This window comes from Lagopus muta, chromosome 1, assembly GCF_023343835.1.
Source record: "Lagopus muta isolate bLagMut1 chromosome 1, bLagMut1 primary, whole genome shotgun sequence".
Lineage (NCBI taxonomy): Eukaryota > Metazoa > Chordata > Aves > Galliformes > Phasianidae > Lagopus > Lagopus muta.
Genome location: NC_064433.1, coordinates 81,165,451 through 81,181,904, shown reverse-complemented (window position 1 = coordinate 81,181,904; position 16,454 = coordinate 81,165,451).

The following is a 16,454-nucleotide window of genomic DNA, read 5'->3' as shown; positions in this document are numbered from 1 at the left end:
CCAGAAGTTTAGAAAGCAGTTAATACAGGCCTCTGTGCCTACTCATTAAGGATCCCTTTTCTGAACACAAATGAAACAGCACCATCTGACTTGTGCAGAGGCTGCATTTTGTCCCAGGGAGCTAGCTGGAACCTCAAGTCATCAACAATAAGTCTGTCTGGTGTTTTCCAAATGTTTTGTCAATTGTTCCTCCAATTTGACAGATGCTCACAAGGCAACTTGTGGGCCTGAAAGCATCTTAGCAGGCCACAGTCAATGGCAGTTCATACTGAGTAACCAAAGTTTGAATGGGATTTTGAAAATGGATCTTTTTAAGCTACCCGCGGTGGAACTCTCAAGCCTGTTGTCACACAGCAGTGGCAGCTGCTCCCTGTTGCTGCTTCTATCCAATCTGTCCTTCAGATAGGTGAAGGACACCTATCTCCAGAGCTCTCCATTTAGTACTTTTCACCATCCTCTAAATTAAAAAGTGAACCATTGACAACGCACCTTATTAAATGACACTTCTCCCTTCCTCCCCATCCCACCATGGCCATGTTTTAAACAGACACGGACACTTTGCTGGTGTCTTTTTAATTTGATTTAACTAAAAAAATTACACACAAAGCCATTTGGCCTTGTGCCACTCACACTGCTACAGAGTGGTATGAGTTATGGGGTAATATTTCACACCCTGTTGTGTCTTATTACTTAACTAATAACAATATTTACCCAGGGTTTTCCCCAAGCAACTCAGACAGGTTTAAAAGAAATCTTGATTAAAGAATGACAGCCAAAGTATTGGATGTTAAGTATAAATAAGAGTAATGTGAAGAGAGTGGAAGAGTTTACTGTTGCATCCTGGTAGTCTGCAGTAAATCAGAGTAATATGAAAGTTCCTTTTTTTCTGGCAGGCCTCCCCATTTGCCAGCTCTGCCTGCAGCACAGGTAGAGATCTGCTTACTTGCACCAAGTGCAACTGCTGTAGGTTGAAGTTGCTACGTGCAACTTCAGCTATTTGCTGGTTATTTACCAGCTACAGCAGGTAAATAGCATTTACCTGCTAAAGGCTAAACCTTCTGACCTAAGCCCTTAACCACTAAAGCCAAACAAATAATTAACTACCTCTCACATTTTCTGAGGCCAACCACTAAGAAATAATTTATCACAAAATAGTACATTGTGTAGCCTTTATTTTCCACCAACTCCTTGCCACTTAATAGGTCACAGTTAGAAAAATTAATTGATATGAAGCAACAGCTCTCAATGTATTATCTGTAGAGCTCACCACCGAGGCAGACAAGGACCACATAAATTACATGGAGTGCATGCTACAATTAAAAGCACCCCCATTTGTGTTAGAGAGGATATGACACTTTTACTCTTTAATCAGTTAAACAGCAACTGCCTCATGGGTAGAGTATTCCATGTTCCTCCACTTTGAATTTCAGCTGAAATAGTCCATGTTGCATTCAGCTCAAGGCAGGAATATAGAACTATCAGAGCCCTTGTCTCACTTCCTTTGGTATTTCTCCACCTGACTCAGGGACTTAAGCCACACATCCATTCAGCTAAGAAAAGCACTGCAGATTCCTTCCAACCTAATTCAGAAAATAATGTAAATAAAAGGACTCCTGTCTAAAGCTCATGAAAAATAGATTCAAATTTATGTTCAAGTTTCTATTTTCTGGCTGCCTCAGATTACTTGGAAGGGGAGTGGGAAAAAAAAGCAATGCCATTTTCTGCATCTTCTCATCTCCCCATGGATACCTTCCTTCCACAAGTTCACTAGACTCTGATAGGACCCTCCAGTAAGAGCGGCTAAAATCACAGCCCTAGCAGGGATGCATGCAAGCCAGACCTGAGCATTCTAAATAATGTAATTTCTGTAGAACTACTCCAGCTGATAGATGGGCAAAATCCCACTGCTGTTACTCAGATGAAACACCATTCCAAGATGCTGAAAGTTTTGAGTAAATAAAGGCTTTAAGGTTTGGGCTAAAAGCAATAATTTTGGAGCAGACACCTTAAGGAATGTGAACCTCTCCTACAAGGGGCTGGGACACAAGGTGCTCTTATGATGCCATCCTACACTGTCTCAGCAACAATCTGCCACAGGCTGCATTCGTGAGCCATCCACAGCTGACAGTGGCTGGGAAACAGAAGTGAAACAACTACCTACCTCTTCAAATTAGGCACTACAGAGTTTACCTCTTCATCCTTCACTACTACAGCAATCCCTCATCTTGCTTGCACATTAGAAGGCTGTGTTTGAAATGCTTACTCCTTTTCAATGCAGGAGCTTTAATACCACAGGAGAACATGTGTGAGTACCCAGGCACTATTTACCTTTGCTTTCTGACATCTGTGCTCAAGCAAGTTTTACTAGGCAAAATGACAGTAAATAGTAAAGAGCAGGGAAATGCTAAGATCCTTCTTTCTCTTCTCTCTGACAGAGAAAGGAGACCTATGAGCCAAGGAAAGTGGCATGTGGAGGTGGTACTGATGAGTAACTATGACAGCAGAAAACGGGACTCCATACATTATTTAGGATATTAATTCCAGCCAAGGGAATATCATCTTCTTTACACTGTACTGAAATCAACTGTGTTTGCAACAAGTTTTACCCCGATCTTATCATACACTGCTCACTTTCCCACATGTGCTTCCAGTTACTGCATCTAAGCCCAACTTCCCTGTCCCCTCATCAAGCCTCACACCAGTTTCCACTTTCTACAGCTCTGTCAGTTCTGGCAGGGAATGGAGACCCCAGTGATTCAAAGCTGGCTCACTATTAACACTGCCAGCTGTTTCACCGCCCTGCCTCTCAGCACGCCAACCAGAAAAGGCTTTGTTCTCCAGGACACCCTTCCCAACTGATTCTGACTAGGTGGCTTATCACTCAGCAACAGCAGCAGTGTTCACCCTGGCAGTTTTTTTTCCACCCCCCTTTACACCCCAGTCCTTCTTCTGTGCTAGAAAAAAAAAAAAAAAAAAAAAAACCTTCATGCTCCTCCTCTGGTTCCCTACTATTTATCTTTCATTTCTTTCTTAATGGGTGGAAGGAATTGTACCATCCCTCTTGGCTCAACTACTTATGCCAGGCATTTTCTATCACCCTGCAGCAGATAGAGCTTGTGAGGAAAGAAGAAATGGCCTTGGGATAAGAGATCACATCCTTGTGAATTAGCTTACAGTCCAGGGTCTAAAAGCCACTGCCAGAAGAGGATAAATATGGTAAACAGTATTGGTCTCTATTAGGAAGTCAGGGATTCTACTTAAACATATTCACAATAACAGCAGGATGAAGCCCCATGTTCCCCACAGATCACCGCACATACTCACAGCAGGCCCAAGGCATTAGGGATAACTAGTTTAAATGGGTCCAGGGCTTATCCATCAGAGTGAAAGCACCCAGACTGATCAGATTTCAGCCCAAGAGCAACATGAATTGCTCGTCTTTGGAGTTACAGGACAAGAGTCAGTAGAAGCATGGCAGAGAGGATATGACGCCCCAAACTACAACCACAAGTCCTTACAGCACCTCAAGCCATTGCTGGTGCAGTTCTCACAACTTTCATCTTTTACTCCAACACAAAACAAACATCTAAACCAGAGAATGGTCACTTCTGTTCTCTTAGCCTGAGGACTTAGCCCTTAAGGAGGGCTTGCAAGGATTATGTGTCACAGTTGTTTTATATTCCACTGACACATCCCTAATTTTGAAAGTACTTGCCTTCCATTTACCAGAGATCTTGTACTACTTCTGTTAAGCGTTGGAGTAATAGAATCAGAGTGGCTTGGGTTGGAAGACATTTTAAAGACTTTTTGACAGTTCCAAATCCCTTCTGTAGGAAGAATTGCCACCCATCTGGTCAGGCTGCCCACAGCCCCATCCAACCTGGCCTTGAGTGCCTCCAGAGATGGGGCATCCAAAGCTCCTCTGGACAGCCTGTGCCTCACCACCTTCTCAGTAAAGAATTTCTACCTACTATCTAACCTAAATCTCCTCTATTTTAGTATAAAACCATTCTCCTTGTCCTATCACTATTAGATTGTGCAAAAAGTCAGTCCCCCTCTTCTGCTCATCTGTCCAGACAAGCCCAGTTCCCCCAACCTTTCTTCATAAGAGAGGTGCTCCAGCCCTCTGATCTTAAAGGCCCTCCTCTGGACCCATTCGAAGAGCTCCAATGAGGTAAGGTCATCTGTCCAGACTTCACTTTTTCCTCACTTGCTGGATTTCTTCTTCCAAACTTCTCATCTGATATGACTGGGAGAAGGAAGCTAAATGCTTTGGAAGAGTAACCTTTTCACAAAAGGCCTTGGAAAAAGAGAGGGCTCCAGGGAGACATCATTGAGGTCTTCCAATATTTGAAGGGAGCTTATAAACAGGAGGAGGAACAGCTGTTTACAAGGGTGGATAGTGATAGGACAAGGGGGAATGGTTTTAAACTGAGACAAGGGAGGTTTAGGTTAGAGATTAGGAGAAAGTTTTTCCACACAGAGGGTGGTGACACACTGAACAGGTTGCCCAAGGAGGCTGTGGATGCCCCATCCCTGGAGGCATTCAAGGCCAGGCTGGATGTGGTTCTGGGCAGCCTGGTCTGGTGGTTGGCAACCCTGCATATAGCAGGGGGTTGAAACTAGATGATCATTGTGGTCCTTTTCAACCCAGACCATTCTATGACTCTATGATTTGTGTGCAGTCCCTCTCTGAGAACAAAATGGTCACCAAATTCTGCAAGAGAAGGGAGAAAACACCAACTTTATAGCTATGCATGCTATTTCTGAGAAGCCAAATACACCATAAGACAAATTTGTATATCAAGTCCAGAAAGAAAATTATGATTTTGTGTGATTTCTTAAGTACACCACATTGAATTTCAATTAAAAAGTTCTGTATTAAGCAAAGTGTCCATGTTTAACCTAGAATCCTTCTTCTAGACAGCAGCCCGGTCTGGATTTGAACATCTGATATACAGGAAGACTATCATTTCTCTAGTCGTTTTATTCTGATGGAAAATTATCTTCATTAAAAATGTTTCATCCTTTTTCCCTGAGCACCTTGGTTCTGTGCACACTGTGTAGCTTGCTACTGTAGTGTCTTGCCATTGCTTTCTCCACTGAAGTCTTCTTAACCAGATAAGGAAGGCCTATGGTTAAGATCCTTCTCAGTCTTCCCTAAATACATTGAGTTTCCTAAATCATTCTGAGCCAGATTTCTGTTTTGCATCATACCAGTGGGCACACATCTGAAGCCATTTGTTAACAGGCTATTGATACACTTCATAACACAGTTAAAATGCAAAAGAAACCACTGCTTTTTTTTCAAAAAACAAACCAAGTTTCTAGTTTTTTTGCGCGCTTGATTTCTCACTCTTAATACTACACATAACTACATACCATACATAGTAAACATCACACACACACAGGAGACTCTTAAAGGTCAGAAATTAAACTAGAAAATATACACCGGAGAAACCAATCAAAGTCTATTAATTTATTTTCCTTCCCATTTCCACCTCTGCATACCAGATGCTACAGGGGCTTCAAGTACCTTCCCTAGTGATATATTCAGTTCAAAAAGAATGGCCTAACTGATGATACTATCACTTCTTTCTTTGGAAAACCATATCCTGCAAGGCTTAGGGGAAATTTTTCCTATCATCTAATTTATTCTGTGGTTAACTTCATCCCATTTCTTTTACACTATTAAACTATGTAAATTTTCTTCTGCATCCCTAACCAATGTAAACTTCTTCCTATTTCTTTTACACCCTTAAACTGTGTCACATGAATCTTCTTACTTCTACATCCCACAGCAATTTAAATTTCATCTTATCATTCCTTCTTCCCTAAGCCAACTTAACTAATAACCCTTTGTTACTCCTGCATTTCAAAGCAAGCTCACTTCTCTTGTGCCCAATCCTTTAAGTGCTTGCAAAGAATCCTAGCACTCTAGATGGATTGGTCAGCTTACACTTGCTTGTTTTCAGTTTCCATACATCATTGTCAATAAAACCTTTGCATTTATTTCATCTCTGGGACTCATTTTGAATTAAGCTATTTTGAATTCAGATTTGTCTCAAGTGAGACTCCATTACTGCCAGTCATAGTTTCCATCTTGCCCATCCAGGACTTGCTACCTTACCTTATAAATCACACAATCTCAAATGATACCAGTTTCCATCAAACATCATTTGATTTTGTCATGCAAATACTGTTAAATTTCACCGAGTCCAGAGATAAACTCATATCCAGAATATATGTAGTAAGCAGAAGATACAAAGTGCACATAAACAAGCATGTCAATGCAGAGCCATGAATGTTAGCTAAGCAATAGTACAAATGGCTTTTTTCAGCAACAGAAAAAAAAAGTAGCTCATCAACCAAGTTCAGAACTTGGTTGGACTTTTTGTTTTTAGTCTGGGACAGTGTCAAAAATTTGGGACTTGTAAAAAAAAATCATAAGATCATTATGGTTGGAAAGACATCCAAGATCATCAGATTGAGCCACTGACCCATATCCACCATGCACACAGTGTCCCTCAGTGCCATACCTCCATGTTTCTTGAACACCTCCAGGGATGGTGACTCCACCACCTCCCTGTGCATCTTGTGCCACTGCCTCACCTCTTTCTGAGAAGACATTTTCTCTAATACCCAACTTGAATCTCCCTGGTGAAACTTAAGGCCATTCCCTCTCATTCCATCTGTTCTTTAAGCAGCTGCATGTGCAGAGATCAAGACCAATCCAATTAGATGGGACTTCAAATGCCAAAGCTTAGAATACATCCAAGACCCTTGCCTAGTGCAGAGAGAATTTGGTGATCTTAGCTTTCTCTACCACAAGATGAAGTGTGATTACAAGTCTTATTTTGCTTCCGACCACTTTGAAGATAGAATCTTGCCTATTATCAGGCAACAGGAAAAGCAAAATGTGGCCCAGCTTCACAGTCAGTATAAGATACTCTTAAGATACAAGTCCACTTGTGAGCATGAGTTCTGAGATCTACTACTAAGCAAAAGAACAGCAATGCTTGCACGTGGTTTAAAAGTCAACCCAGCATACAAAGATCTTTAGGAACATCCAGAAGATATTTAGGTCCTGCTTCTCTTAAGCAATGACCTGTGTTCTGCTGCTAGAAAAATACCTGATGCCCTACATAGAAACGTTTCAATAGCAGTTACCCTCCAAATGCAGATGACATTAAAAAAAAAAAAAAAAGATTTCGGATTTGACCAAAGTGATAGTGGAAGAAAAAGTACAGGTGCCTTGTTTGCCTAGTTTTGGCAACGCTATCACAAAAAAATTCCATTCTGGCTAAAATTCAATTTTTTGGCCCAGCCACAACAGTAAATAAGCCATTCTTCAGCTAGGTCTGTCTGGAGCCAGAAGTGAATTAATTCTTGGCTGAAACCTTTTATCAGAATATACTCATTCAAGATAGCCAACGCCTCAGTACATGGCAAAGATTCCCCTTTGAGGCACATAAACATTTTGTTTCATTGAGAGATGCTTTTCTAGATTTAGAGAACATACTTCTCCCTGGAGTTCAGGTCATGTTTGCAAAGCTGAATAAAATGCTATAAATCTCCTCTTTTCAGCAGTAGAAAGCAGTTGAGAATTAATTCCTCCTGGAGCTTTCTTAAGAAGCTACCTATCTCAGGCTTGGACCTTATACTATTCTTTTGGGTTTAGTATGCCTTCTGTTCTGCCAGGGCTGTTCACCAGGACATGCTGAGGATACTTTAAATTTAGGAACAGGGAACTTCTGCAGTCAGACCAAGACAGATTACTCATGACATCAGGTAATTGAGGTACTTCCCTGATGCTATGCTTAAGTATTAAACATTGCAAGGGATCTGTATACCAGATCAGCTGTACAGGCTTGTTTGTAGTTCAGACAGTTCATTGAATACTCAAGACTGGGGAAAGATACTATTATGGAAGCATGATACAGGGAAAAGGTTTTATGTCCTGAATTAGATTAAAATAGGGTTAAGGGCCTTCATCTCCAGCTCAGAGATCACTTTACACAGTAATACACATTACTAAGATTTCACCATGGTAGCTTGGATCCTGCTGTGAATATTCCTATCAGAGCTTCTCTAATGGGTTAAGAAGAACTCTGTGGTCTTGAAAGAGCAATCCCAAAGGCTTGCATTAGCTTACGGCAAACACTTCAACCACCATCAGCCTATCTGACTACCAAAGAAATCAGAAACATGAAAGGTTTGCGAGCCCTTGAACAGCCCAAATGCTAATCCTCATCACATTGCACACTTCCTGTGGACTGCATTGCTGGCTCCATTAAACAAAGTGGAACATTTGGTCTACTGTATCCAAAGTCTTTCTGGTGCACGCATAATAATTCTGTATCCTCTTGAGCTCTGTTAATAATCTGTATATTTGCTTGCTTTTATTTGGATGCAATGTCTGATCCTGTCTGGCTGCTGAACAGACTTTTCTCAGACAAGTTCAAATGCATTTGCCAGTACTGTGCCATATGTGCTCCCTCAGACATGCCTCTGAAAAAAAACCTCACTAGATGCTGCTTGTTCAGAATTATCACATGTTCCCTTCAGACACGACAGGTATTGTTAAGCCTGTGACTTCAGCTATTTTAACATAAATGCTACAAACATTAGTTGAGTATAAAAAGCATTCAACCAGCTAGCAATGTTCCACCAGTAACAACACGGCACTTTACTACTCTAGACAGTAAACTGAACAGATTTTGGTAGGATAAAATAACAGCAGGAAACATACCAGGGAGACAGTAGCCCAAGGAACTTTATTTACAAAGAATCAGGGCAGATTAGAAGGTGATAAATTAGATTCAAAGAGTTGAGCTTAATGTTGCAGGAGTGACGTTTTGATCATTTTCTTTCCTTCTTCAGCCCCTCCCTCTCACTCCCATCTCCCTCCTCCTTTTTCCTACTGGTGGAGATGCATTTCCACAACATGCAGACTTGCCTGTCCAATAAACCTTTTCTTCTATCAAGATGAGAGCCTTAAAAGGATGGCATTTTTGGAGAACATTAACTTACACTACATACTCCTCATGAACTGGCACTGTGCAAGACCACAGAAGCCTCTGCATAAAGCCATGCAACAGCTTCCTACAGCATCCACGGTGAATCTGGTAGGTCTGGAGTCCCAAGAGCTTCTACTCAACCAAACATGACCATCTCCAATTTCCTTCTCAACATCTGTAATTGTCCTAAGCCAGAACCTGGGAGCCAAAAAAAAAAAAAAAAAAAAAAAAAGCAACAAAAAACCAACCCACAACAAACCAACAAAACAATACAGACCAACCAGAGGTATACTAAAACTGTGGTGTATGAAGGAAGAAAAGAGGGGGCAATGCAATGATTGGAGTAGAGGATCAAGGGAGAGAAAGCAAGAGATTTATTCAGCATTTCCTTGTCTGTCTCCTCCACAAACTGAATCACAGAAGCATGAAAGTAGATGTATTGAATCTCAAAGGAAATAAAAGAAGTGGAAAATTAACTACTGATGAAAAAAAAAAAAAAGCTGTGTCCAGGGATTCCTGCATATCAACTCTGAGCTCCCTCTTATCAGCTTAGAATAGAAAAGGCCAGGGGACTGGGGAGGAAAGGTCAAACATGGAGGGAAAACCCAGGCAAGGAAAAAATAAGAACTAGCACTGAAATCAAAGCAAAAGAGCAAAACTGAAAAGAACTCACCCCATTTCAGACAATTTGCATGCACTGCCACAAGTACCACAAGTGCCACAAGTACCACTTCCCAGTTTCAGCATCATGAATGGGTGAAGCTGGCTTAAAGCTGAAGCTTAGAAAAGCCACACTACTTTCTGCTTTTTTCCCCCCTTTATTTGGCAATAGGTAATAACAGTGGGCTGGGGAAACCTAGTACAACAGCAGCTGCAACCATCTGCAGCAGTGCACAGCTGAGCCAACTGTGAAACGCTGCGTGCCAGGCCTGAACCAACCTCAAGAGCTCTTCCCTGCTGGTTACTAATGGCCTAGACACTGTGCACAAAGTTGGCCTGTTTAATTCTGGCTGGCTTCTGTGCTTTGCATTTTCTTGTATCATATGCTGCTGTTTTCCTTTAGCTCTGAATAAGCTTTGACTTTATTTATTCCTGGGCATCTGTATCCACATTGACTTAAGTAACTACCAGATCATGATGGATGGAGTTCTACCTCCACATCACCACTCTCTGATCATAGATAGGTCTACTGCAATAACCTCCTTGGAAATTGCTAATAAGAAACTAGGAGAAACAAATCCTGTTACTATTGCCAACGAGTAGTAAAAAAAAGACAACCTCAAAGAATAGCTTCAAGTGGAAATGGTGGCCTGAGCACCAAACAACTGGCTCCTCACAACCACCACACACCGATCACCACACACCATTCACCAACAGCACAGTGCAAGGCAATCCCCTGTTTAGATATCTCCACTGAACCCCAGTGCCTGGCTGACAAGGACCAACAGCAATCCAGGAATCACCTTCATTTGGCCAACAATCCAGCTGTTGATATTACCTCCTCAAATTGGTATAACCAGAACTACAGCTCCCTCCCTCAAAGACTAAGCATTCAGTCATCCAGTCAAGGCCAAGAAGGACAGACAGAGACAGGACACAAAGATACACTGATGATATCACTTCGCAACATCAGGTGCACAAATGCAGATTAACTGACTACCTTACAGAAAGAGCAAACAGGCTGAAAGATCAGAACATTATAAAAGCATATGGGGGAACACAGGGGAAATGGGTTAACAAACATAACAGAACATGCATAATTCTCAGCTACTCAGAAACAGTAATCACAAATCACCTGCCCAGCAACTATCAGACAGAAAGTTTGCTTCATCACTTTCAATAAATGCATTTCCTGTGTACAAATCACAACCAGATTTATTTAACTCAAAGTAACTTTTTGTGTTCTATACACCCAGCTCAGCTCTGGGAGAAGCAACATGAGTTTATACCTTCCCATACATGAAATTACTTAGTGTTCAAATAACTGTGGAAAGCAGATGAAGCAAGGAGGCTTTCAGTGTATCGGTGTACCTCATTTTAACTCAGAGGAGTGTTTACTTCATGTGAGGCTTGACTTTGAAACTACATTTGAGTGCTACAGAACTTGTCAGCATTTGTACTTCACTGAAGTTGAGACTCTGCTCCTGTGCTACCAGAAGAAAATTAATGTGGAGCTTATAAACTCACTGGAACAGTCAAGCTCACAAACCCAAGCCCATCAGGATATCCTGTGCACAATGTATTTTTTAGCAGAACAAAAATTTCATTCGTAAGGCTCACAGTGAGTCAGGTCAATTCTGACAAATACTACTTGACAAAAGAAGAAACTGAGGTATGTGGAAGGATGAGTAGAATATACCTAAAATATGTGTTTTTTTTTTTTTTCCTTCAACTTTGGAAATGTTACCAGTATTTCCTTATTTTAAGAGTCCAGGCCTATAAAAATAAACTTTTCCAGAAAATGGACTAACATCGTACTTACAATTAAATGAATGTTTTTTCTATTTCGGTTTGAATTGATAAGGTATTTCTGGTCAACGGAACCCAACATTTTTTTTGGTTGTTTAGTCATTGAATAAAAAAATCCATTATTCACACAACTCAATCTGAAATAAATAAAAGAGCAAACCAGCTGCAGGCTCCTTAGATTTTGAATTAAAACATCAGGCTACAGGAGTCAGGGCAGAATATTCCATTGCCAGCGATCACGCACTATATAATCCCTTAATTGTAAGCCAACCCCTAGCAGTAATTTAACTTTCTCATAACATTATTGGTTTTCAGGTTTCTTGATTCTAAACTGAACTCCCCACAGAGCATTAAGGGCACATGCAGTGAGCTGTAGGTCTGTGAGATGATGGCTATCTAATTCCTCTAATGAAAAAAAGAAAACATCTGTCAATGAGAGGGAAACGTGCAACCCAGGAAGCTTTTATCATGTGACAATGACATTGCTGGCTTGTCTATAAGGAATACCTTAAGAGAGAAGTTTCCTTATAAATAAGTGGTAAGAGGAAGAACCTGCTCATTTCTTCAGCAGGCATAGAAAACAGGAGGCCTGGTCTTCAGGCAACCTATTAAAGACTTAGTGAACACATTCGTGCCATTGTGGAAGGTGCCCAGACAAGTACAGACCAGTGAAGAATCTGCAAGTTTGAGAGAGGCTAATTTAATTTGTGTCTCCCTTTCAAGAAGTCCTGTATCCACAGCATCTGAGGGATGCACATAGCAGGGGTTCCAACCCCAAACCTGCATCCTATATCAAACAGCCCACTCAATGCAGAGGTTGCTTTATCACCCCAGCACGTTACTACATCTTCCCTCCCTCACTCTTAACCACACTTACTGTGTGGGTCTAGCCCTATCCAGGCAGCCAGGTGATCAGCATGGCTCTTTTAGCCTACGTTGGCCAGAAGTATAAGAGAGACATTCTCCTTAGGCTTGCTCACTCACCACTCAGCCATAGTGTTCTCTCATTATCATCATCCATGAGGCTGAACCCATAGAAACGAAGAAAGTGGAAGCTATTTTCTGCTGTTGTTTTGAATGTGAAGTAGAGCAGAGACTGGATTTCATTCTCAGGGCACCACAGGGTCACAGGCAGCGCATAGACAGCACAATCGCTTATCTCTCCCCAAGGCATTGCACACAAGAAAGAAAAGAGACACATAGCACTGGCCAGGGTTCGTTGCTCTTGGCAAAATGCAGTAGTATCCCAGAGGTGAGTGGCTTCCTGAGCCAGACTAATCCAAACTACTGGCTCAGAGGTGAAGCACTGCACCATTTTGGCACACATACAATCAGCTAGACAGCCACAGATCTGCAGCTGTGCAGATTTGGACTAGCAACACTTAACAGCAAGGGTAATTACCTCCTGAGACAGCGTGCCAAGACTCACGAGAGGCTTCCTTGCTGGACGTTAAGTCAATCCTTTTCCAAGCTCTGGTTCAAACACAGCACCCAGGACTTGAAGCAGGAATTACCACAGAGCAACCCCTTGCCCTGTGTCACGCAGAGCACTGGGGTTTTCAATGCATGTCCTTTCTTAGCCCTTACTACTGACACTTCACATCAGACAGACTCAAGTTATGGATCTGCATCACACAGTGATCACAGCATGAAAAAGTCCCAGAGGGTGGGTGATAAATACACAAGTCTATCCCTGCTATTCGATTTGAAGGCTGCCCATATTGCTCCTGAATGTCTGAGAGCAACAGAGTATCTTTGGCACTATAATACAATAGAAAGCACACCAACGATAGCAAGGTAACAAAGACCCTGCTGCAGCAAGTAAGGAGAGGCTTAAACACAGCAGCCATGGATGCAGAAACAAAAGGAGAAAGAAAGAAAAGAAAAAAACCACCACTTACCCTTAGTAGGCCTCACGTAGGCAAGAATCTCCAGCAAGATACCCTCACCTCCACTGCCAACAATTAAATAAAGTCTGGGAAGGGGTGGATCCTGGCCCTACCCCTTCCTTCAGGTGCACTGCATGCACCTGAGCTCCCTTGGGTGGCCCTGCCTTCCTACCAGGTGCTCAATCACTGATTCAAGCAATGACTTAGCATTTCTACCACAGGCACTCTTCATCTATTTTTCAGTGTGACAAACAGGAAGAAATGAACCAGTCACAGTCAGCTATCATACTAAGACTACTTGGAGAAACCAAACAGCTTAAACCTCATTACTCTGCAGGAGTAAGATTGCACGCTTCTAGATCTCACTGTCTAGGCAGCCTGACTGAGCTTAGTACTTTTTTCACTACGAAACAATACAGAAAAAAAAAAACAAACAGTTCACAGCTCTACCCAAGAATATGGTATCCCCACTTGGAGGCTGAGGTGATTCTGTCCCTCTGCTCTCATAAGAACCCACCTGGAGTACTGCATCCAGTTCTGTGGCCCCAACACAAAAAGAACACCAACCTGCTGGAGCAGGCCCAGAGGAGAGCCACAAAGACGATCAGAGGGCTGAAGCTCCTCCCCTACGGGGTCAGGCTCAGGCTATTCAGCCTAGAGAAGAGAAGGCTCCAGGGGAACCTTATAGTGGCCTTCCAGTACCGGCGGGGGAGGGGGTTATAAGAAAGCTTGGGGGGTGGGGACGTTCTACAAGGGCAAGCAGAGACAGGACAAAGGAAAACGGATTTCAACTGGAAGAGCATAGATTTAGACTAGAGATTAGGAAGAAATTCTTTACTGTGAGGGTGGTGAGACACTGGAACAGGTTGCCCAGAGAGGCTGTGGATACCCTGTCCCTAGAAGCATTCAAGACCAGGCTCCATGGGGCTTTCAACAACCTGGTCTATCCCCGCCTATAGCAGGGGGTTGCAATTAGGTGATCTTAAACGTCCCTTCCAACCCAAACCATTCTGTGATTTTACAAAAGAATTCCTTGCTTTGTGATTCAGAGCAGTCTGGAGTGTTTATTCTCCTTCTGGCTTGCACAGGTTTCTTTATTCATTACCTGAGGGAACTGAAAGTTACCATACACTGGATGTTGGGAAAGGCTCAGTTACAGAGTGAGTGTTCTATAGGTATGCTTTTGGACATTTCAGTTATTCTGTACCGTTCCATATACAATTCTACTATTTCTTTACCTTTCCATATATTATTCTATAATCTCTTTGTTGGAAGAGATCATGAGTAGAATTAGATTTACTGGCCCTGGCACTGTCTTTTAGCCTGGTGCTTCATTGCAGCTTGATCCTCGAGTCAAGTAGGTTGCTCTGAAAATAATACCACCTATTTATTTCCATGGAAACTACAACAGACGCAAAGAGCACAATAACACTATTTGATAGAGCAAATTTTCAGCTACAAAACACCATTTTTCAACTTCATAACCACCATTAGTTGCACCAGGGGAGGTTTAGGTTAGGCATCAGGAAGAACTTTGCAGAAAGGGTTGTTAAGCACTATAATAGGCTCCCCAGGGAGGTGGTTGAGTCACCATCCCTGCATGAGTTTAAAAACCATTTGGATGTGGTGCTCAGAGACATAATTTGGTGGTGGGTTGTTAGGGTAGTATGGTTAGGTTCTGGTTGGACTTGGTGATCTTGAAGGCCTCTTCCAACCTGAGTAATTCTATGATTCTATGATGATTAGCTGTGCATTTTCACCAGCAATCAACAAGAGTCTGCATGACATGCTCATAAAAATCTGAACCAGCGTAGGTGGCCCACTGTTTCACAGCTGCTATGATGATGTAGTTGCTAGAAAAATGTTGCCCACACAAACCATTTTTCATTGGCTCAAACAGGCAGCAGTCAGAAGATGCCAAATGTGGCCTGTATGATAGGTGTGGTAGGACAGTCCAGCCAAGATTGTTAATGTGCTCCATGGTCTTCAAAGTGGCGTAGGGCCTGGCATTAATGTGTTGCAAGGGAAAGGTGGTCTTCTTCTCTGGCCTGACTATGGAAGCTGGAACCTTCAGCTTAGCATCACAATGTAGTAGTCAGAGTTAATGGTTTGTCCAGGTTCCAGGAAATCCAGAAGGACCATCCCTTTCTTTTCCCAAAAGGTAGTGCACATCGCTTTACAGACTGAGGGCTATATTTTGAATTTTTTCTTTGATGGGGAATTCACACGTCGCCACTCCATGGATTATAGTTTTGACTCCCATTCATAGTGGTGACACCACATCTCATCACCGCTAATTATGCGATCGAGGAAGCTGTCACCTGGACATTACACTGGTTCAATAGGTCCTGACAAACTTGCATACAATTCTCCTTCTGTTCCTCTGTGAGCATTCATGGTACCCACCTTGCATAAACTTTGCAATATTTCAATGTTGCCACCATTGTTTTCAATATATTGAAGCTGATACTCAGTTATGTACACAGTTCCCTGCTGTAATCTGCCAATTTGCATGGATGAGATGATCAAGACACTCCACATTTTGTGGTGAGACAGCTGTGCATGGCCATCCAAACATGGTTATTTTTTCGTGCTGCTGTTGCCACTGCTCAAACATACCACTCACTGCCTCACTGTGCTCATATCTGCTGTATGATCTCCAGAAATGCTCAACAAGCATCAGCTAATGTCCGTGAGGGCCTCTTGTTCTGCATGGAGGAAATCATTGACACACCTTTGCTTCAAACACACTTTCATGTCAGATGCTGTTTTGTTAAACTGCCCTTCTGCTGCAATCTGTTGCGCGGCAACAACATGTAACAGAATATTGGTGGAGAGGTTCAACATCTACTGACATACCACCAATGTCTGCCTCTGACATTGTAGGCTGACATAATGAAATAGGAGGCATTACTTTCAGAGCAGCCCTTGTATATTAAGGTAAGGAGGAAGAAAGATTCATATTCCTTTTCCTACGTATTACTTTGCATATGTAAAAGAAAGTTTTTATCTGTACTGGGTTGCATTTATGCAGCAAATGAAGCTTCTACATAAGCACTTATATACATAGTTACCT